We start from the raw sequence: 26,047 nt of genomic DNA on the forward strand, positions 1-26,047 counted from the left end.
TCTGAAAAATAACCAATATTTCATTTATTTACCATTTTCTTCAACTAAAAAAGTTTTTTCCAGAATTTATTTGAAAAATAACGTATTTCTAATTTTTTTTTTTCCAAATTTACACATAATATGTTATGTTTATTACTAATGACTAATGCATGTATTTTTTTTACTTTCTCACTGCAGTGTACTTACTTCCAGTGGAAGCTCGTGACTTTTGGGTGTACTAGAGTGCTAACGTTATCAGAAAATTACATCATTGATGTTGTTGTAGCCAGAAAAGTCTTCTTATTAAAAATATTATTTTAAGAAATTCTTAAAACATAATCGGAAGTGAGTGCCTGGGGCGAATTCATATCGTGGAACCGGCCTTGTCATATTGGAAGTGAGTGCCGGGGGCGCGTGCATATCGTGGAACCGGCCCTGTAATATCGGAAGTGAGTGCCTGGGGCGAATGCATATCGTGGAACCGGCCCTGTCATATCGGAAGTGACTGCCTGGGGCGCGTGCATATCGTGGAATCGGCCCTGTCATATCGATAAGGAGATAAGAAAGATAACAGATTTATAAAATGGGTTCGCAAATCACTTTGAGCATTCTTTCCTCACTTCTCTGTCTTGTTGCATTATCTCCAACCAACTTGTTCCTTTTGATTTGTGATTCAATTCTATTTCAAATTCAGTGTGTTCCTGTGGCAGATCAGAAGTGATCCATTTATTACTTTGAAGGCTAATTCGTGTCCGATATTATTTGAGGTGAGTTTTTATTTGTTTATTTATGAATACATACAGGAATGTACTTGACTTACTTTAACCACTAATTCCTGATATTATCTGTCATTCCTAGTTATTACTAACTGATGATCAGATGCCACTAGACAGCTAGGGTCGGTGGGAGGGCTTGGGCTGTTACTCGGCTGACGATATGTGGAAGAATTTAAGAATTTAATAGTTATTTCCATTTTTCCTTACTTCATTTGAAATTGAACAAACATTTTCAAAAACGGTTTATTTGTGGAACTAGGAGTGGCGTCTTATGTAACTTTAGGATATCAGTTTACTTTGAAATGGGTAGGGACCAAAGATATTAGAAGAACGAGATGTGCTATGCGCAGTTCGTACTGAGTGGAATTGTTTCGCCGAGTGTCGCCGGTTTTGTTCACCAATACTACTGCACACCTTCGCTTACGCTAAGGCATCGCTAAGGTATCCGCACTAATACATAGAACAGATTTCTGTGCGTACACGTCCCGATACCGTTCAAAGTACCCTAATTAGGTAGTACTCCGGCTACAGTCCGGCGGCCAACATAGCATATCTCGTTCTTCTAATATCTTTGGTAGGGACAGATAACACCCGTAGTGATTATCTCGTAACGGAGTATGTAGAGATAAGAAAGGCAGCTAACCAGTGACGCATGCTTTTAAGGAGTGACACAATGATGTAATAATACTTATCATGGCTGCGCATTTACACTACAATTATTTGTTCATACTAAACACTTGTATATGCGAGTGGCATGTTGTTACATTTGATTTAATTGTAAAATTGATGAAGTTAAAACTTTTGATGAAATCGTAAAATTTGATGAAACTGTAAAATTTGATGAAACTGTAACATTTGATGAAATTGTAACATTGATGAAATTGTAAAATTTGAATTGCGGTAACACCTCAACCTAAACCTGGTTGCTGTAATTAATTATTTAATGTTTAATTTGTAGAAATTTTTAATTAAGTTCAGTTTCATGTTTTACTTTTACATATTCAATAAAACAATTTAAATAAGATTTACATTGTAGACCTTATATCGCCTTCGCGGACACTAAATATATACTTGTGACAGCCCTGGGACAGTTAAAAAGGTTTTTTATGAAATTAGCTATTCCATTAATTTTCAGGTATTTATCGGACACAGTAAATTCTTTTAAAAATAAGTTAATAAATGTTTGTCAGTAATTCAATAAATAAAATAGAATTCTTGGTCTGTTAATTTATTGTTTCTAAAATTTTAAAAATATTAATTTGGGAACGGTTTGGTTAATTAATAATAACTAGCTTTTTGCCCGTTGCAGGCAACTAATAATGATAAAGCAGGGAACAATTTGAAGTTTTTGGTAATATGAATTTATTGAAAAGTAATAAGAGATTTTTTTCGAAATTCGAATTTTTTTTTAAATTAGAAATTTGATTTTTTTTATTTGAATTATTTTTGAAAATATGAAACTTTTTGAAATTTGAAATTTATTAGAAAATTGTATTTTTTATTCAATTTGCAATATTTTTTGAAAAATGAAACTTTTTGGAAAACGAAATTATTTTTTAAATTTAAATTTTGTTGACGAACCACTTGAAGTAACCTTTTACAAAGGTGTTTTTAACTAACTTTTTAACATCCGTTTCACACGCCTCATTCACATTCATACATCGTCTCATACATACTCTTCTATTATTCTGACTCTTGACATGGCCCGACTCGAGTATCTGATTCACTTGGTCGTGCCATGTCTTCCTCGGGCGTACCCGACTTCTGCTACCATTCACATTTCTGTTTTATATTCTCCTTACATTCCTTTTTTCGCTCATTCGCACTAGATACCCAAATCGTCTAAGGGTCCGTTTCCTAATCTTACTCATTACGCTTATATCAGCCTTGCATTCTTTGCGGATCTCCACATTTCTCACGCAATCACACGTGGTTTTACACACATACGCCTCAGGGATCTCATTTCAACAGCATTCAGTCTACTTTAATTCTTTCTCTGCCAGTTCCATACATCAGGGTAGGTACCAGCACTCCATTGTGGACTTCTAGCTTCGTTCGGTCTGTTAGTATAGTTTTATCATAATACATTTTATAAAATTCGTTTTCTAAAAATGAAATTGATTCGTATTCATAATATGGTATTATATTACGGCAGTCAATCAAGTTATGTTTAATTACCAATCTTTGGTGAATTATTTTTAAAACTTGATGGTGCCTAAATGTATACTCGGACGGTGCTAATACAGAACATCCCGATATAATATGTTCTATAGTTTCCGGAAAAGCCAAACATTAATTATTATTAAATTACATATAATGAGATAATGAAAGCAAGATGCATTGGTACATGTTAAGGGGACATAACAGTACGTAAGTCCAATTATTTAAATATGTTAAGGTTTTTAATGTTTTTATGCATAGCACAAATGATAACAAATTATTATAAACATTAATTACACGCCTGAAATATTCATACAAATTGTAAGTATAAATAAATGTCGCCGACGGGAATTGAACCCACACCTTCAGATGTCCGGTCAGGTGCTCTGGACCACTGAGCTACGTCGGCTTATATCCAAACCTCCAAATAATTCAATATATACAAGTACTACAATCGACAATTACTGCTTACTATATTTTTTCACCTGTAAACAAACAAATTTATTTTTAAAGGAAAGGCTTTGTTAGTGCTGAATTTCCTACGAGATTTAATTATTTGACGGGTTGGGAATAAGCCGACGTAGCTCAGTGGTCCAGAGCACCTGAACGGACATCAGAAGGTGCGGGTTCAATTCCCGTCGGCGACATTTATTTATACTTGGGAGATATTTTCAAGTTGTATGGATGTTTCAGGCGTGTAAAAAATGTTTATAATAATTTGTTATTATTTGTGCTTTGCATCAAAACCTTGTCTTATAAACATTAGTATATAATTAAAAAAATAATTATATATTAACGACCGTTAAAAAGGATTAATGAGAAATCCTTCAGATAATTACATATGTCTGATATAAACATATTTAATATTTTGTAAAAGGTTATTAAAAATATGTTTTGCATAATGTGTTATTTTTCATAGTTAATATTTAAATTATTTTCTCTTTAAAGGTCTCCACCTTGAGCTCCCCCAGAAGCAAGTTCTAAGTCAGCAGTAAAGGTAACTAAATTTATTTATTATTTGACGACCTATTGCCCTAGTGGACTTTTGCGAATTTGTATATAAATTGTATTTTACTCTTAGCTACAGGGTGTTAGTTAAACAGGATAGTGTAGAGTATTTTTTGTATCGTGAATAGTGTATAGAAGCAGGACACACAGCATAATAGCAATTATGTATAATAAATCCTGAAATAGTAGACGAAAGCATGAAATAAACTATTTTGTACGACTAGCTTTTTAGTGAGTGATAAAATGTTTGAATGTGGATAAAGCAAGGAGTATGGGCTCACTTTAATATTCATGATTTGATCTTTGAATGTGAATGAAGCAAGACAGTGTATGCCTACTTTTCACATTCCAGTTTGTATGGTGCTACATTTTAAGTTATCGCATTTCGAATAATTCCAAGTAAGAAGCTACTTTGAATTTAACTCATTCTTGTTAGTAATGTGCTTATTTCTAATTAATTATCGCATTCCTGTAAGAAGGAATCTACAGTTATTATTCACAGTATTTTCCGTTATGTTTAATATCGATATCAATGCTCTTCCATCTTTGTCTACATTAGTGAGTTTGTTAGAAATTTTCACTCCTTTAATTACTTCAAAGTCTAGTAAAATGCCTTCTTTGATATTTCTATGTTTAACTTTAACCTTGTGAAACGTCTCTGATCTTCTTTGAAGCGTGTTCAGAACAACGATTGTTATTGATGTCGATTGTTATTTTATTTTAAAGAATAAATTGGTTTGTTTCATAATTTCTCTTTTCTTTATTTTTAGTAAGGAAGTCGTTCTTAATATACCGTCATGTTCTATGTTGATGTTAGATATAACGTGTAAAACGTGATTTATTTTTTCATTAAATTTAAGTTCAATAGTTCCGTCTATTTCGCAGTCGGATTCGGTTTCTGCGTTTTTAATTTTTTTATTTAATTATTAATGTTTATTTAGCGATCACTATTTTTATTAGATACATCTCTTTTAATGAGTGATATTGCTGCGCCTGTGTCTATTAAGAGACTAAAATTGGTATTATTATTACCAAACGGTATTTTAACATATGGCAGATTTAATAGTCTTTTTTTGTTAATGTTTACAACACGCTCCCCTGAGGTGATAACTCACAAAAGCGGCGCTATAAAAATTGTCGAATATTATTATTATTATATATTGTACAGCATATATCATACCATACCGTACCATCTTGTACATTGGGTTTAGTAGGGTTAGTTGTAATTGTTGGTTTGGCATCGGTCATGTTCTTTATTCCAACGTCGCGATGCATGACGTGGATCCGTACGCGTTTAAATGATAAATCGCATGAGAAGTTGAGGGTGTTCCTCTTTTAAAGTTTATCCTTTTACTTGGATCTTTTAAAAAACAGTTATCTACCAGATGTAATTTCTTTTTACAAAATGTTTATTCGGGCAAGTTAAGGATTTTCCTTTTATCAAAAGTTGTATTGCGTGGTACAGAGTTGTACACTTTATTAGGATTTTTATTGTTATTTCTTCTATAATAATCAATCTTTCTTCGTCGAAGGCGTCAATTAGATTTTTAGGCATCCGCTCCCTTAAATGTTTGTATTTATACCAATAATGAATGTTTGTAAAGTCAAGTCGTTTGTACTGGCGTATCTTCCTTCCAATTCCCCTAGATTAATGGTCGAGTGATTAAATAAGTTTTTAATTTCTTGACACATGTTTCTATTCTGAACATATTTGTTGCGATATCTTCTTCATGTTTTTGTTTAGAGCTTTGTTTAATAGAATTCTATTAGCTATTAATTCTATGTTTTTGTTTAATAGAATTCTATTAGCAGGTGTGTTTGATCTTTTGATTCTCAGAAATTAGTTGTTTAGAATTCTTTTAGTTGATCAAAATTTTCAATTATTTTATTAGAACATGTCGTTTGTGTACTGTCAGTTAGTTGTGATAAAATATAGAAGAGTTAAATTAGTTTCTGGTTTTCTTGAACCAGTTGAATCGCTCTTTCACAGATCTTAAATGGTGTTAAAATGTCCCTATTTCCACCGGCTTATTTTCTCAATATGGCTAAACTTGCATCTCTCCCTTTTACGGCGGAGTCGGCTTCCATTTTGTTTTGTTTTCTTTCTTACGAAAAATTACATTAAAAAAATATATACCTATATTTCTTTTATTATAAATAATACTAAATAATTTTATTTAAGTGGAAAGTAAATAAAATTATTTAGTATTATTAATATTAAAATAATAACTGGATTTAGAGCACCTGGTGAGCACCTGACCGGATATCAGAAGGCACGGGTTCAATTCCCGTTGGCGGCATTTATTTTTACTCGGGAGATGTTTTCAATTTGTATTAGTATTTCGGATGACTAATTATTGCTTATAATTATTTGTTGGCAATTATCTGATGTATTGATTAACAAACTAACTAATCGTCATGCCGTTTCCCGAAGGGGTCGGCAGATAACATTAAAACGTCACACAACTCTGTCTTGACATACACTGTTTTTTATATTAATAAATTAACAAAACTACAAAATGGTATTTTAAAAAGTAAATTGTAATGATTGAGCACATGAGATACGCAAATAAATGTATCTTTCATATTCTCCACAAAACAGTTGTACACAAATATAATATTACCGAAAAGATTAAAAATTTAGAACACAAAATTACAGTAAATGATAATAAAAATCAGGTGTAAATGAGTGTTGAAATGTGAAATACTCCAGAGTAAAATTATTCATGATCCGTTGCTTTGAATTTAAGTGTCATATTCATAATTGGAACTGGTTGTGTGAAGAACATTTCAACAGAATGTGTTAAAATAAATAGTCCAATTATGTCCTCTGCGTGCGAACCGTATCTAGATTTCTCTAATAAACAATAAACAATGTTAATCTCAAGTGACCTACCAGGTGAATATGGTACTGTATAACCTGTCTGTATAAAATGTAAATAATTAATTATTTATTTAGAATTTACGGCACAAGTGCCATTTACATACAAAGTTTTTATTTTATTTTTTTACATATTCATAGTGCAGTATTAAATTTTGTAAAAAGTAAAAAAGTCAGTAAAAAATCAAAGAATTAAATTTAGTTAAAACATAACAAATAAAATAACAGTAAAGAAAGAAGTAATGACAATAGCCTATTATGTAGTGACCTTATTAAAATAAGTGGCGTTAAAATGTGTTATTAGTGCAGCTTTATACTTTACAGGGGGAATATTAAAAGTATCTGCGATTTTAGCATAAAAGTTCCCAAGTGTGTGCAATCTATTTATAACTGAGTTATATCCTGAGACTGTGGTATAATTGTCACAATAATACATACTAGAGGACCTTGATCTAATGGTAGGTACATGAAATTGAATCAACATTAATATGTCTGGGCTATCCAACTGATAATTTATAATTTTGTATAAAAATACAAGATCAAATTTTTTTCTTCTATCACTTAACTTAAGCAATTTCAATGAATGTAATAAGAAATCATAATCTATAGTTTCTAACGGAATTCCAAGCCTAAAATTAATACAACTCAAAAATTTGCGTTGGACTCTGTCAATGGTATTAATGTGATTATTAAAGACAGGTGACCAAATTGTAGAGTTGTATTCTAGAATACTTCTAACGAGATGTGAACAGAATTTTTAATGTGTAGATATTTTTAAAATCCTTGGTAATTATTACTATAAAACCTAACATTTTCATAGCCCTATTAGCGATAGTAGTTATGTGAGATACAAAGCAGAGTTTCTAATCAAACATTATGCCTAGGTCAAGTATTTCGATTGCAGAGATTAAGTCAACATTACACAATGAATAATTATACATTATTGGGTGTTTAATTTTGTGGAACCTCATAACTTGGCATTTGTTAATATTTAGTTGCAGTTTATTACTAGAACATCATTTGGAAAAGTTGTTAAGGTTCTCTTGCAAGATTATGCAGTCGTACACATCATTAATGACCCTAAACAACTTCATATCGTCAGCAAAAAGTAAAACTTCGACAGAACCTAAGCGCAAGCCAAATACTAAGTTTGGTGATCGCGCTTTCGGAGTATCTGGGCCGAAGGCTTGGAATAAACTCCCTCCGGAACTAAGATCCATAACAAGTCAAACAGAATTCAGGTCTAAACTAAAAACTTACCTTTTTAAGCTGTCGTAGGGTAGGGCGGGGCTAGTTGAACATGATTTTGCTAATTTGACCCCAGAGTCGAAACTCTTATAGATATTTTTTTGTTTTCAATTTATTAAGATAGCTTCATTATCTGGCTTTATAATGTTATTCATGAAATGATATAATACGTTGACCTTATGCAAGATATTTTAATTTTCACGCAGAAGGAGAAATGGTTCAACTTGCCTCATAGGTGGGGTTAGTTGAACCACCCCACGGGGCTAGTTGAACAATATAGTGTCATATATGTGTTATTTAAATTTCGCCAATAAACAATTAGAAAATGTTAATTAAGTGTTAATCTCAAGTGACCTACCAGGTAAGTATTGTTCTGTATATTTTCTCCATAAATAGTTAAGTAATAACATAGATCAATGTAGAAATATATTATAAGTTTGTACAGCGCCCTTGAGGTGTTTTTGTACAAAAACGGCGCTATACAAGTCATCCAAGTATTATTATTATTATATTACTCACAATATAATATTTTGAAAGAAAATTATTTGAATTATTTTTTAATAATTAGAATAATCTATTCTATTGGAATAATCTCAGGAAGGCAGTTGAACTACAAATATACTGAAATTAGATAGCGCCGTTTAAACTAAAACACAGTATTACTTGAAAGCTGTCATAAAAACTGAAGATTGTTAATTTTTACACTACTTATATATTTATTGCTAATCATATATGTCTGTAGAAATAAATATTTTTATACATGTTAAAAAAATAAATTTTATTTCTGTACATTTTTAGATTGTCACCGATTTTTGAGTTTCAAATTACGATAATGATCCGCCCCATCACTAAAACTAGACAAATGACCCCAGCTGAAATCGTAAAAATTTTTAATCATTCATAAAAATTAATTTCGGGTATGACTTTAATTTGTTGAACGAGCACCATGGTTTTTCTTGATTAATGATTAATAAATAATGTATACTTTCACGATATTCACATAAATATAAACCAAACACTGCAAATTTAATACGAAACCTCACACTTTTTCTGTGAATTTGAAACTCATTCACTTTAAACATGCTATTATTTCATCAAAACAAACCAAAAAAACACACATAAGTCGTTCATATATTGAATTATAATAAAACAATATATAACATTGACATTTTTTAGAAATAATTACCTAAAACACAATTCTTTAACGGTCAATGGAATAATTCCGCCAATTTGTAATCATGCACTTTGTTGTTTTTTTAGGTTTTTTCCTTGGAATTGAGTATAATTATTATAGAAAAACTTAGAAGAATAATTATTTTTCTTTCTAACTGCAATCACATATCTCCCCGCATTATAAAAAATATATATTAAAAACTTTAATGATGGATGTCCTACATCCATTTAAATTCAGCTAAATTCTGGAGATCCCTATTATCTTACCTATATTTCTGCATTATTACGAATGGATTAAATAAATAATGCTGCGTTAGTTGAATGGATTAAAATAAATAATTATATAAACTACTTTTTAACTCACCTCCCTTATTCCTTTCAACTGATCTGCAATCGACGAAACAACTGCAATCCTAGTTACCTAATTAATGCAATACAAAAAGCTGCACATGTATTATTTAACATTATTACCAGCATTATACGTGTTAATATACGTTATTTTAAAAGTGTTCATAATAATTGATTTTAAAACATTAGAAAACGTGTTTATAAATTCATTTTAATTTGATATACAACTGACCCCGTTTACGCTCGACTTTCGAGATTTTGTGAAAAGTCGAATTGTATTGTACCTCATCACTATTTGTCCGCCATTGTTGTTATTGTATGTGACCGTTAGCCACACAAACCAAAGCGTTCTAGTTAATATTTTTACGGTTTTTATTTATCCTTTTTCATAGTTATTTTGTGCGTTTTATTCGATTTTTTAATAATTTGTGTAGTTATGGACTCTATAAATAGAAATATGTAAAGGTTTCTTTCTGTCCGTCCATTCGTGATTGAAAATATCTGATTTTAGTCGACGCTACAAAGTTATTTCATATGGGATGTGTTAATTGTGTTATTAAATTACCATATTTATAAAGCAATTCGTCACAGTGATGTTTTTAAGTAATATTGATGCCTTATGCAGGTATCTGTGTACTTGTTTTTACGATATTAATATTTGTTTTGATACAAAAATGAGTTCAAAATCTACAAATATTTTTGGACATTTCCTTTGTCGGAAAATAATTCATAAAGTTTATACATTTTTGAATATATATGATAATTCTCTTCTTAATTTTGTAAACAACATGAAATGTTGGTAAATTTTGGATAGGGCCTGACACGCTTATTACGAATAATTTTTAGAAAAAAACTTTATATTCGCCTTAATTACTATAAAAGAACACTTTTTGCATTTCGGGCGGCGGAAAATTATGCATTTTGATTTTCAATTGCATAAAACCAAAATTCACTTCGCGAATCGATGTGGCGACAACGCGACGCCATTAGGAACGCACTGTTATGTTGGTATCACTGATGCATTAACAAGAGCTAAATACGACCGTTGCTATCTTCGTGGGATGCCGAGGTTTGTGTAATATGGTTTGTGATACAAAGGAAAGTGCCCCTTAATAACGCCTGCTCGCGTCAAGGCAAGAAAAACATCCCAGTTTTCAACTAGTTTACCGGCTACGCTAGGTTTGTGTAACATGGTTTGTGATACAAATCAATGTATCAGTGATACCAACATAACAGTGACGTACCTAATGGCAGCTGATTGCCGCCGCATCGATTCGCGAAGTGAATTTTGGTTAACGCAATTGAAAATTTAAATTCATAATTTTCCGCCGCCCGAAATGCAAAAAGTGTTCTTTTATAGTAATTAAGGCGAATATAAAGTTTTTTTCTAAAAAATATTCGTAATAAGCGTGTCAGGCCCTATCCAAAAATTACCTAAATAATAAATCTATATTGAATTTAAAATACCTCAGAAATATTGTTAAAATTCATGGCAATTTCAATGTCGTTTGGGACTTATATGAGAACATATTTAAAATACTGAATGGTTAAACAAATGACTTGATTATATTCTAAATAAAACTGACTTATTGTGCATTCACCATCTGAAGATAATCCCGAAAGCAGCCTCTTCACCTACGATATCTAACTAATATCAGGAGATATTTGAAGAAGGAGCTAATATTAACTAGACTTCACTAATCTAGACATCTCACCATTGGTGTCTGAAGTGGGATTTAATATCAATATAAAATCTGAACCTTCACAGAACTTGAAAATGGACTATTTGAAGTATTGTTTAAATTTTGAGAAACAACCCGTCGTTCGTTTATTTTGCTTTGTCATCGGCATGTGAATTAACTTTTGATTTATTATGGATTTTAAAATTGTCGTTGAGGTACATAATAAATAAGATAGGTCCTAATGCAGTTAGTTCCCTGTGGGATGCAAAAATCCGTGGTCTGCGAACCGCTCAGAAAAACATTTAACTTGCTGTTTATCAAAACGGTTACCGGATAAATCATCACAATTATAATTCATCACATCTTTAAAAAGTTATATAAAGTCATGGAAAGTGATGAAACAAAAACTTTATTAACTGGGTTAAGTAGGTTAGGTTAGTTTAGGTTAGGTGAGGTTAAAAAAAAATTTTTTTCATCGTTTCTAATGACTTCATCACTTTGTAAAAGTGTGTTGAATTGTCACTGTGTTGAGTTATCATGGAACCCTATCAAAACATATCATTTTTGATCTACGTTTTAGCAGTATTTCGTTATAACAATGTTCGCCAAATTGAATATAAGCTTAAAATCTAATAAACTGTCAAAAGCTTTTCTTAAGTCGACAAATATTCCAGAGCATTTTTGTATTACGTGAAGATGTATAATATATAATATTTCAGATGTTAAATCTATTAGTTCTCAAATGTTAAATCTATAATAGCAGCTTTATTCCTGAAATGTTAATCTATTATAGCATCTTAAGCCATGAAATGCTACATCTATGATAGCATATTTAGCCCTGATATACTACATCTATGATAGCATCTTGAATTCTCAATTTAAATTATAGTTTCATCTTTGATAGCGTCCTGAGTCCTCTAATGTTAAATCTATGATAGCATCTTCAGTCCTCAAATGTTAAATCAATGATAGCATCTTTAGTCCTTAAATGTTACATCTATGAAATCATCTTGAGTCCTCAAATGTTACATCTTTGATAGCATCTTAATCCTGAAATGTTACATCTATTATAGGATCTTTAGTCCTGAAATGTTACATCTATGATAGCATCTTCAGTCCTGAAATGTTACATCTATGATAGCATATTTAGTCCTGAAATGTTACATCTATGATAGCATCTTGAGTCCTCAATAAAATGATAGTCAAATCTTTTTAAATTGATTTGAGTTTAAAATATAATTTTGTTTTATAAATTTGAGCAATTGTTTTATCATAATTCTGTCAAATATTTTGGCGATGTTGCTTAGATTGGGGTCAACAGATTTAAATATAGGAGTAATAATAGTTTTTTTGTAATTTATGGGAAAGTTGTCGTTTTCGAAACTTGTGTTTATGATGTGTGCTAGTCGTTTAAAAATGAGTCGCTTTTTTATTTTCGTATCCAGCGGAAGAATTCAGTTTTAAATCATTATTTTGATGAATCCTGGTTCGTTGAAGTTGTGTTCAGATGTTTTGTTTCAAATGTTTCTGGCTTTCACCCTTCAAGGGTGTTCTAGGACATCATTTAAAATTATGGAGAGAGGGAAGGTATTTTAAATATTCATTTTATATAATTCGCAAATTTCAAAATCATATGCAAGATTGAAATCGAGTTCAGTCTTCGAGTTCAGGATAAATATCAATATCTTAACAAATGTTATGAGACGGCCAACCAAAAAATATGTGATCTAAAGTTCCCACTTCTAGAGCACAGAATGTACAATCTGAGGAGTCAAGAACGTGAATTTTGAAAAGGTGAGAAGGAACGGAACAATGTCCAATCCGCATTCGCTTAAGTGAGGATGTTTATGTTTTGATGAATGTATTAAGTTAGAAATTTTTTGGGCGACCCTTTGACCTCTCCAACAGGTCTCTCGACCCATCGGCGGGTTAGGAATAAGCCGACGTAGCTCAGTGGTCCAGAGCACCTGAACGGACATCAGAAGGTGCGGGTTCAATTCCCGTCGGCGACATTTATTTATACTTCGGAGATATTTTCAATTTGTATCGATGTTTCAGGCGTGTAATTAATGCTCATAATAATTTGTTATCATTTGTGCTTTGCATCAAAACCTTGTCTTATAAACAATAGTGTATAATTAAAAAAATAATTATATTTTAACGCCCATTAAAAAGGATTAATGAGAAATCCTTCAGATAATTACATATGTCTGATATAAACATATTTAATATGTTGTAAAAGAATGTTCAAAGTTCTTAAAAATGTGTTTTGCATAATGTGTTAATTTTCATAGTTAATATTTAAATTATTTTCTCTTTAAAGGTCTCCACCTTGGGCTCCCCCAGAAGCAAGTTCTAAGTCAGCAGTAAAGGTAACTAAATTTATTTATTATTTGACGACCTATTGCCCTAGTGGACTTTTCCGAATTTGTATATAAATTGTATTTTACTTTTAGCTACAGTGTGTTAGTTAAACAGGATAGTGTATAGTATTTATTGTATAGTGAATAGTGTATAGAAGCAGGACACAGCAAAAAATAGAGAGTGATTAAATGTTTGAATGTGAATGAAGCAAGAAATTTATGCCTACTTTTCGCATTTCAGTTTGTAGGGTGCTACTTTTTAAGTTATCGCATTTCAAATAATTCCAAGTAAGATGCTACTTTGAATTAAACTCATTCTTGTTAGTAATGTGCTTATTTTAAATTAATTATCGCATTCCTGTAAGAAGGAATCTACAGTTATTATTCACAGTATTTTCCGTTATGTTTAATATCGATATCAATGCTCTTCTATCTTCGTCTACATTAGTGAGTGTGTTAGAAATTTTCACTCCTTTAATTACTTCAAAGTCTAGTAAAATGCCTTCTTTGATATTTCTATTCTTAACTTTAACCTTGAGAAACGTCTCTGATCTTCTTTGAAGCGTGTTCAGAACAATTCGATTGTTATTGATGTCGATTGTTATTTTACATAGAATAATTAATTGTTTTTTTTTCATTACTTATCTTTGTTTTATTTTTAGTCAGGAAGTCGTTCTTAATATCTCGTCATGTTCTGTGTTGATGTTAGATATTACGTGTAAAACGTATTTTACAAGCAATAATTATTAGCCTGAAACACTCATCCACATTGAAAAATCTCCTGATAAAAGATACATGACGCCAACGGGACTCGAACCCATGTCCTTTCGATTTCCGGTCGACAGCTCTGACCACTGAGCTATGGCGGCTTATCTCTTATCCGCGAAATAATTCAATATATACTAGTGTTTCATTCAACAATTACTGCTTGTTACATTTTTTCACCTGAAAACAACCAACTTTTCAGGCTAATAATTATTGCTTGTAAAATAATTGTTATCCTTTGTGCTATGCATAAAAAATCTTGTCTTTAACATTAGTTTACCAAAAAAATAATATGTGTAAAACGTAATTTATTTTTTCATTAAATTTAAGTTCACTAGTTTCGCAGTCGAATTCGGTTTCTCCGTTTTTAATTTTTTTATTTATTTATTCATGTTCATTTAGCGATCACTATTTCTATCGAGTACATCTCTTTTATTGATTGCTATTGCTGCGCCTGTGTCTATTAAGAGACTACAATTGGTATTATTATTACCAAAGGGTATTTTAACATACTGCAGATTTAATAGTCTTTCTCTGTTAATGTTTACAACACATATATTTGACAGCATATATCATAACCATCTTGTACATTGGGTTTAGTAGGGTTAGTTGTAATTGTTGGTTTGGCATCGGTCATGTTCTTTATTCCAACGTCGCGATGCATGACGTGGATCCGTACGCGTTTAAATGATAAATCGCATGAGAAGTTGAGGGTGTTCCTCTTTTAAAGTTTATCCTTTTACTTGGATCTTTCGAAAACCAGTTATCTACCAGATGTCCTTTCTTTTAACAGAATGTTTAATCGGGCAAGTTAAGGATTTTCCTTTTATCAAAAGTTGTATTGCGTGGTACAAAGTTGTACACTTTATTAGGATTTTTATTGTTATTTCTTTTATAACAATCAATCTTTCTTCGTCAAAGGCGTCAATTAGATTTTTAGGCATCCGCTCCCTTAAATGTTCAGAAATGTTTGTATTTATACCAATAATGAATGTTTGTAAAGTCAAGTCATTTGTACTGGCGCATCTTCCTTCCAATTCGTCTCGATTAATGGTCGAGTGATTAATAGAAGTTTATAATTTCTTGACACATGTTTCTATTCTGAACATATATGTTGCCATATCTTCTCCATGTTTTTGTTTACAACTTTGTAATTCTATTAGCAGGTGTGTTTGACTTTTTGATTCTCAGAAATTAGTTTTTAAGAATTCTTTTAATTGATCAAATTTTTTAATTATTTTATTAGAACATGTCGTTTGTGCCTTGTTATTAAAATGCAGAAGTTATTTTTGGTTTTCTTGGTCCAGTTGAGTCGCTCTTTCACAGTTTAATAAAAATGGCTTTTTTGGAATGATTAACTTTTTTCGAAATATTTTCTTTCTTCTAGTGGTGAAATTAAGCAATTCGATTTGATGTTTTCGTATCTGTGGACACAGTCTTTTCAATTTGTAAAAATTGACAGAAACCAATGGTGAGATGTCTAGTTAATATTAGCTCCTTCTTCAAATATCTCCTGATATTAGTTAGATATCGTAGATGAAGAGGCTACTTTCGGGATTATCTTCAGATGGTGAATGCACAATAAGTCAGTTTTATTTAGAATATAATCAAGTAATTTATTTAACCCGTAAGTATTTTAAATATGTTCTCATATAAGTCCCAAACGACATTGAAATTGCCATGAAATTTAATTGCCATTATTTTAAATTCAATATAGATTTCTTATTTTTACTGTTGAAACATTGATATTTTTTTATCATAAAATTTAAATACCTAACTTGAAAAATGTTTTTGAAAAAACCTTACTTATAAACGTCAATAATATGTAGGTAATACCACATTTAGAAAAAACTTCCCTTTGTTTACAATATTAAGAAGAGAACAATCATATATATTCAAAAATGCATACTCTTTATGAATTATTTTCCAACAAAGAAAACGTCCAAAAATATTTGTAGATTTTGAACGCATTTTTGTATCAAAAAAAATATTAATATCGTAAAAACAAGTTCACATATATATTTCTACATTATGCATCAATATTATTTATAAACATCGCTTTGACAATTGCTTTATAAATATAGTAATTTAATAACACAATTAACACATCCCATATGAAATAACTCAACTTTTAAGCGTCGACTAAAATCAGATTTTTTCAATCACGAATGCACGGACAGGAAGAAACCTTTACATATTTCTATTTATAGAGTCCATAACTAGACAAATCATTAAAAAATCGAAGATAAACGCACAAAATAACTATGAAAAAGGATAAATAAAAACCGTAAATATTAACTAGAACGATTTGCTTTGTGTGGCTAACGGTCACATACCATAACAAGAATGGCGGACAAATAGTGATGAGGTACAATACAATTCGACTTTTCACAAAATCTCGAAACTCGAGCGTAAACGGGGTCAGTTGAATATCAAATTAAAATGAATTTATAAACACGTTTTCTAATGTTTTAAAATCAATTATTATGGACACTTTTAAAATAACTTAAACTAACATTATAATATTAACACGTATAATGCTATAGTTAAATAATACATGTGTGACTTTTTGTATTGCATTAATTAGGTAACTAGGATTGTAGTTATTTCGTCGATTGAAGGTCAGTGGAAAGGAATAAGGGAGGTGATTTAAAAATTAGTTTTAAAAAATGATTTATTTTATTCCATTCAACTAACGCAGCATTATTTATTTAATCCATTCATAATAATGCAGAAATATAGGTAAGATAGTAGAAATACAAGGTGTCCGGGGAGCAAAGTGCACTAACGGGAGGAGGTGTTGTACACATAAAAAGATGAAAAACATTTTTCTAAATTCCAAAATTTTAAGATAGTTTTCAGGTTAAAAAGTTAAATGTGTATGGAAAAAAAATGGATGAAAGAATATTTTCGTATCTAAAAAACAATTAAATTTCTAAAATATTTAATATTTTTTACTTCTACAATCATCTAGAATCCCGAAATAAATTCAATTTACCCCCCGGACACCTTGTATAAGTAATAATATTAAATGCTTCATTATCTTCCTTTTTTGTAACATATAGATATAATGATGTCCTCACTGGGATCTCCCGTGCAGAGGATTTCATTTAATTATTATTTTTTTCAAATGAGTGTGGATAGTATATAAATATTTATTTCAAAAATTATGACGTGCTTAGCACCAATTATTTGATTTATTGATTAACAAACTAAATAATCGTCCTGCCGTTTCCCGAAGGGGTCGGCAGATAAAATTAAAACGTCACACAACTCTGTCTTGACATACACTGTTCTTTATGTTACTAAATTTACATATCAAAACTACAAAATAGTATTTAAAAGTAAATTGTAATGATTGAGCACATGAGATACGCAAATAAATGTATCTTTCATATTCTCCACAAAACAGTTGTACACAAATATAATATTACCGAAAAGATTATAAATTTAGAACAGAAAATTACAGTGAATAATAAATAATAATAAAAATAAGGTGTAAATGAGTGTTGAAATGAGAAATACTCCAGAGTAAAATTATTCATGATCCATGAACTCAAATTTGCTTTGAATTTAAGTGTCATATTCATAATTGGAACTGGTTGTGTGAAGAACATTTCAGATAAACGATAAAAAAAGTTCATACTCATAATATAATATTTCGAAAGAAAATTATTTCAATTATTTTTTCATAATTAGATTCTATTGGAATAATCTTAGAAAGGCAGTTGAACTACAAATATACTGAAATTAGATAGCTTTGTTTAAACTAAAACACAGTATTACTTGAAAGCTGTCATTAAAACTGAAGATTTTTCATTTTTATACTCGATTTATTTTTTGCTTAACATATTTTTTTAAGTCTGTAGAAATAAACATTATTTTACAATGTTAAAAAATAAAAAAATTATTTCAATACATTTTTAGATTGTGACCGAATTTCGATTTTCAAATTAGGATAATGATCCGCCCCATCACTAAAACCAGAAAAATGATCCCAGCTGAAATCGTAAAATTTTTAAACATTCATAAAAATTTATTTCGATTATGACTTAAATTTTTTGAACGAGCACCATGTTTTTTCTTGATTAATGATTAATAAATAATGTATACTTTCACGATATTCACATAAATATAAACCAAACACTGCAAATTCAATACGAAACCTCAAACTTTTTCCGTGAATTTGAAACTCATTCACTTTCAACATGCTATTATTTCATCAAAACAAACCGAAAAAACACACATAAGTCGTTCATATATTGAATTATAATAAAACAATATATAACATTGACATTTTTTAGAAATAATTACATAAAACACAATTCTTTAACGGTCAACGGAATAATTCCGCCAATTTGTAATCATGCACTTTGTTGTTTTTTTAGGTTTTTTTCCTTGGAATTGAGTATAACTATTATAGAAAAACTTAGAAAAATAATTATTTTTCTTTCTAACTGCAATCACATTTCTCCGCATTATAAAAAATATGTATTAAAAACTTTTATGATGGATGTCCTACATCCGTTTAAATTCAGCTAAATTCTGGAGATCCCTACTATCTTACCTATATTTCTGCATTATTATGAATGGATTAAATAAATAATGCTGCGTTAGTCGAATGGATTAAAATAAATAATTTTATAAACTACTTTTTAACTCACCTCCCTTATTCCTTTCAACTGACCTTCAATCGACGAAATAACTACAATCCTAGTTACCTAATTAATGCAATACAAAAAGCTGCACATGTATTATTTAACATTATTACCAGCATTATACGTGTTTATATACGTTATTTTAAAAGTGTTCATTATAATTGATTTTAAAACATTAGAAAATGTGTTTATAAATTCATTTTAATTTGATATACAACTGACCCCGTTTACGCTCGAGTTTCGAGATTTTGTGAAAAGTCGAATTTAATTGTACCTCAACACTATTTGTCCGCCATTGTTGTTATGGTATGTGACCGTTAGCCACACAAAGCAAAGCGTATTTACGGTTTTTATTTATCCCTTTTCATAGTTCTTTGTGATTTTAACTTCGATTTTTTAATGATTTGTGTAGTTATGGACTCTATAAATAGAAATATGTAAAGGTTTCCTCCTGTCCGTGCATTCGTGATTGAAAAAATCTGAGTTATTTCATATGGGATGTGTTAATTGTGTTATTAAATTATTATATTTATAAAGAAATTCGTAACAGTGATGCTTTTAAGTAATATTGATGCCTTATGCAGGTATCTGTGAACTTGTTTTTACGATATTAATATTTTTTTTATACAAAAATGAGTTCATAATCTACAAATATTTTTGGACATTTCCTTTGTCGGAAAATAATTCATAAAGTTAATACATTTTTGAATATACATATAATTATGATAGTTCTCTTCTTAATTTTGTAAACAACATGAAATTTTTTCTAAATATGGTGGTTCTAAAAATGTTTCAGTAAGTTTTTTTTAAAACATTTTTCATATTAGGTATTAAAATTTTATTGGGTAAAATTTCGATCGCGCTGGCCTCGCTTATTATGAATATTTTTTAGAAAAAACCTTTAGATTCACCTTAATTACTGTACGACACAACTTTTAACCTTCGGGGCGGTGGAAAATATTGCAATAAAAATTTCAATTACGTAAAATTAAAATTAGCTTTCGTTTTGTGAAACGAGGCCGTCCATTTTCAAACTTTATTGTCAAATGTCATTTTGTTTTGTTGGTATTTCTGTTACTATAGGACGAAACGAACGGCTAGAAGTAGCTAGAGACAATCGCGCGGGCGTTTTTTTAATGTTAAAAAATTCCGTCAAATTAGTATTTACCTAATATGCATGCATTGTGTGCGTTGTGATTGAAATTTATTAGCTGGATTTTATTTTTTTACGTTCAAATTTTATTTAAGTTACTATTTCTGCGATGTTGAGCGGCTACGCTAAGTTTTTGTAACATGGTTTATGATGAAAAAGATTTTTTTTTTTTTTTTTTAATGTTCTTTATTCAGTAAAGTTTATACATTACAGTAAACGGGTAAATTTTTGGCCACCACACTAGGCACATGCCCGTGTTGTAGTGGTCAATTTTATGTTAAGTATAATAATACAAATTAAAAATAAGTTGAATGAAAACAGAAAAATATAAAAATAAAATAAAATAATTTATACATCTAAAACAAGTATGAAGTATAAAGGAATTAAAAATAATGCAAAATATCTACATAAGTTTAAGATATATGAATATAAAAAATAGGTGTGGAAAACAGAAAAATTTAAAATAATATAAAAAGTATATCAAAGAGAATACATATTATTGAATTAAAAATAATACAAGGAGCATGTATCAAAAAAAAATAAAGAATAAATAAAAAGAAAAAATACAAGTACATTTGTGTAATTAAAATAGAATTAAAAATGTAGTAAAAATACAAGTACATTAAGTACAAGTGTATTTCTAAAAAAAGAATACAAATACAATATAAAATCAAAGAAAGTACTATTTGGTAAGAAAGTAGGGATAAGTTATATCTTGATGAGCGATTTGCATGTGCGTGTTATGGTAACATAGGTGTATAGATATATATCGGCAATTTTTGTGTAAATCCACGTTTGAGCTACGGCTAAGGATATGTACTCAAATATGGTTTTTTTTTTTTTTTGTAAATATATATATATATACACTTACATATATATACATACACAGACATGCATATACAAATACATTCATATGCATCTATATATGAACACACACAAACGTAATGTGTATTCACATATATACATACATATACAGATACATGGTTAATTTTATTATAATGGTTTATTAAAATGCCCCCTTTATACCGCCTGCTCGCGTCAAGGCAAGAAAAACATCCCAGTTTTCAAATAGTTTAGCGGCTACGCTAGGTTTGTGTAACATGGTTTGTGATTCAAAAGAAAGTGTCCCTTTTATACCGCCTGCTTGCGTCAAGGCAAGAAAAACATCCCAGTTTTCAAGTAGTTTAGCGGCTACGCTAGGTTTGTGTAACATGGTATATATATATCTCAAAAACCTAGCGTAGCCGCTAAACTACTTGAAAACTGGGATGTTTTTCTTGCCTTGACGCGAGCAGGCGCTATAAAGGGGGCACTTTCTTTTGTATTACAAACCATGCTACACAAACCTAGCGTAGCCGCTAAACTACTTGAAAACTGGGATGTTTTTCTTGCCTTGACGCGAGCAGGCGCTATAAAGGGGGCACTTTCTTTTGTATTACAAACTTAGCGTAGCCGCTCAACATCGCAGAATGGTTAACTTAAATAAAATTTGAACGTAAAAAAATAAAATCCAGCTAATAAATTTCAATCACAACGCACACAATGCATGCATATTAGGTAAATACTAATTTGACGGAATTTTTTAACATTAAAAAAACGCCCGCGCGATTGTCTCTAGCTACTTCTAGCCGTTCGTTTCGTCCTATAGTAACAGAAATACCAACAAAACAAAATGACATTTGACAATAAACAAATAAAGTTTGAAAATGGACGGTCTCGTTTCACAAAACGAAAGCTAATTTTAATTTTACGTAATTGAAATTTTTATTGCAATATTTTCCACCGCCCCGAAGGTAAAAAGTTGTGTTATACAGTAATTAAGGTGAATCTAAAGGTTTTATCTAAAAAATATTCATAATAAGCGAGGCCAGCGCGATCGAAATTTTACCAAGGTAAATATTCGGAATCGCTGGACAAGGGTTATATGAAATATTTATATATAAAACCTTCTGATTTACCTTAATTTACTATAAAAGGAATCTGACTGCATTTGGGATATTTTTAATTTTAGCATTTTAATTTTTAATTACGTAAATCGAAAATTCACTTTCGTTGTATGGAATGACAGCTGGAATGGTTTCTGTTGATAAAATTTTCTTTTGTTTGTATTCCTGATACGAGTAGCTAGAATTTGAATCATTTCAGAATGCAAATTCTAGTTAGGTACTGTTTTAGCCAAACTCGAAAAATAAAATATTTTTATGTTACTTAAAAAACTTAAATTATTTATATTTAGGTATTATTATAATTATTGTTTTATTTAACCTAAACTATAGTAACCTAACCTATAATAATCAAACCTAAACTAAACTAACCTATATCCTAACCTAACCCAAAATAATCCAACCTAACCTAACCTATAATAATCCAACCTTACCTAACCTAACCTATATCCTAATAATAATCGAACCTAACCTATAATAATCGAACCTAACCTACAATTATCCAACCTAACCTAACCTTAATCCTAATAATAAACCGACCTAACCTATAATAATCCAACCTAAACTAACCTAACCTATGTCCTAATAATAATCCAACCTAACCTATAATAATCCAACCTAACCTAACCTAAAATAATCCTACCTAACCTAACCTAACCTATAATAATCCAACCTAACCTAACCTATAATAATCCAACCTAACCTAACCTAACCTATAATAATCCAACCTAACCTAACCTATAATAATCCAACCTAACCTAACCTAACCTATAATAATCCAACCTAACCTAACCTATAATAATCCAACCTAAGTTAACCTATAAATGTTGGGGAACCTTTAATAACGCCTGCTCGCGTCCCCTTTAGAGTTATATCCCAGTTTTCAAGTAGTTTGTGGGCTACGCTAGGTTTGTATAGACTGGTTTGTGATTTCATTCTACCTAATCCAACCTAACCTAACCTAACCTATATCCTAATAATAATCCAACCTAACCTAAAATAATGGAACCTAACCTACAATATTCTAACCTAACCTATAATAATCCAACCTAACCTATATCCTAATAATAATCATACCTAACCTATAATAATCCAACCTTACCTATAATATCCAATCTATCCTAACCTAAATCCTAATAATAAACCAACCTAACCTAAAATTATCCAACCTAACCTATAATAACATCACCTTTTTTAATTTTTCTATTTTATAAAACATACCTAAATATCTTTATTTTATTTTTCGAGTTTGGCTAAAATAGTACCTACCTAGTATTTGCACATGGTAAAAAATATAGCCACTCGTATCAGGAATACAAACAAAAGAAAATTTTATCAACAGAAACCATTCCAGCTGTCATCCCATACAACGAGAGTGAATTTTCGATTTACGTAATTAAAAATTAAAAATATCCCAAATGCAGTCAGATTCCTTTTATAGTAAATTAAGGTAAATCAGAAGGTTTTATATATAAATATTTCATATAACCCTTGTCCAGCGATTCCGAATAATTACCTATAAATAATAAATCTATATTGAATTTAAAATACCTCAGAAATATTGTTAAATTTCATGGCAATTTCAATGTCGTTTGGGACTTATATGAGAACATATTTAAAATACTTAAGGGTTAAATAAATTACTTGATTATATTCTAAATAAAACTGACTTATTGTGCATTCACCATCTGAAGATAATCCCGAAAGCAGCCTCTTCACCTACGATATCTAACTAATATCAGGAGATATTTGAAGAAGGAGCTAATATTAACTAGACTTCACTAAATCTCACCATTGGTGTCTGAACTTGAAAATCAACTATTTGAAGTATTCTTTAAATTTTGAGAAACAACCCGTCGTTTGTTTATTTTGCTTTGTCATCGGCGTCAAATAACTTTTGATTTTATATGGATTTTAAAAATGTTGTTGAGGTACATAATAAATAAGATAGGTCCCAGTTAGTTCCCTGTGGGATGCCAAAATCCGTGTTCTGCGAACCGCTCAGAAAGACATTTAACTTGTTGTCTATCAAAACATATCATTTTGATCTACCATTAAACACTATTTCGTTATAGCAATGTTCGCCAAATTGAATATAAGCTTAAAATGCTGTCAAAAGCTTTTCTTAAGTCGACAAATATTCCAGTGCATTTTTGTATAACGTGAAGATGTATAATATATAATATTTCAGATGTTAAATCTATAAGTTGTCAAATGTTGTATCTATTATAGCATCTTCAGTCCTCAAATGTTAAATCAATGATGGCATCTTTAGTCCTTAAATGTTACATCTATGATAACATCTTTGGTACTCAAATCTTTTTAAATCCTTATTGATTTGCGTTTAAAATATAATTTTATTTTATAAATTTAAGCAATTGTTTTATCATAATTCTGTCAAATATTTTGGCGATGTGGCTTAGATTGGGGTCAAAAGATTTAAATATAGGAGTAATAATAGTTTTTTGTAATTTATGGGAAAGTTGTCGTTTTCAAAACTTGTGTTTATGATGTGTGCTAGTCGTTTAAAAAATGAGTCGATATTTTATTTTCATATCCAGGGGAAAAAATTCAGTTTTAAATCATTATTTTGATGAATGCTGGTTCGTTGAAGTTGTGTTCAGATGTTTTGTTTCAAAGGTTTCTGGCTTTCACCCTTCAAGGGTGTTCAAGGACGTCATTTAAAATTATGGAGAGTGAGAATTTATTTTGAATATTCATTTTATTTAATTGGTAAATTCCAAAATCATATGCCAGATTGAAATCGTGTTCAGGATATTTGTTTAGAGAGAGACAACCAATGTGATCTAAAGTTCCCACTTCTAGAGCACAGAATGTACAATCTGAGGAGTCAAGAACGTGAATTTTGAAAAGGTGAGAAGGAACGGAACAATGTCCAATCCTCATTCGAATAAGTGAGGATATTTATGTTTTGATGAATGTGTTAAGATGTTATAAGGATTGGAATATGATGTATATAAATCCTCTGAAGTCGAAGCTGTGTCTGTTCTTTTATTTTTATATTTGCCGATAGTTAAGCTAGAAAATTTTGGGCGACTCTTTGACCTCTCTAACTGGTCTCTCGACCCATCGGTGAGTTAGGAATAAGCCGACGTAGCTCAGTGGTCCAGAGCACCTGAACGGACATCAGAAGGTGCGGGTTCAATTCCTGTCGGCGGCATTTATTTATACTTCGGAGATATTTTATATTTGTATGGATGTTTCAGGCGTGTAATTAATGCTTAAAATAATTTGTTATAGTTTGGGCTTTGCATCTAAACCTTGTCTTATAAACATTAGTGTATAGTTAAAAAATAATAATATATTAACGCCCGTTAAAGGATTAATGATAAATCCTTCAGATATTTACATATGTCTGATATAAGCATATTTAATATATTGTAAAAGAAAGTTTAAAGTTCGTAAAAATATGTTTTGCATAATGTGTTATTTTTCATAGTTAATATTTAAATTATTTTCTCTTTAAAGGTCTCCACCTTGGGCTCCCCCAGAAGCAAGTTCTAAGTCAGCAGTAAAGGTAAATAAAATTATTTATTATTTGACGACCTATTGCCCTAGTGGACTTTTGCCAATTTGTATATAAATTGTATTTTACTATTAGCTATAATGTGTTAGTTAAACAGGATAGTGTATAGTATTTATTGTATAGTGAATAGTGTATAGAAGCAGGACACACAGCATAATAGCAATTATGTATAATAAATCCTGAAAAAGTAGACGAATGCAAGAAATAAACTATTTTGAACGACTAGCTTTTTTACCCGTTGCAGGCAGCTTATTAAATTATTATTAGTAGGATGCTACTTTGAATTTATCGCCTTCCAGTCAATTGATAGGAAGTTAGATGCTCCTTCGAATTGTACTTATTGTTATAAGAAATCTCCACTTG

The 26,047-nt window shown here is 30.3% G+C and overlaps 1 long non-coding RNA gene across 1 annotated transcript; it reads left to right on the plus strand.

Annotated features, from left to right (window-relative positions):
• Positions 1-613: 613 nt before the first annotated feature.
• LOC149408858 (uncharacterized) lies at positions 614-25,677 on the plus strand. Its single transcript, XR_016305358.1, has 3 exons — positions 614-746; positions 13,579-13,627; positions 25,627-25,677. It is a non-coding gene; the product is annotated as an uncharacterized LOC149408858 (long non-coding RNA).
• Positions 25,678-26,047: the final 370 nt, after the last annotated feature.

Source organism: Hesperophylax consimilis, unplaced genomic scaffold (genome assembly GCF_061612785.1).
Source record: "Hesperophylax consimilis isolate HC1 unplaced genomic scaffold, BYU_Hcon_1.0 scaffold_48, whole genome shotgun sequence".
Taxonomy (NCBI): Eukaryota; Metazoa; Arthropoda; class Insecta; order Trichoptera; family Limnephilidae; genus Hesperophylax; species Hesperophylax consimilis.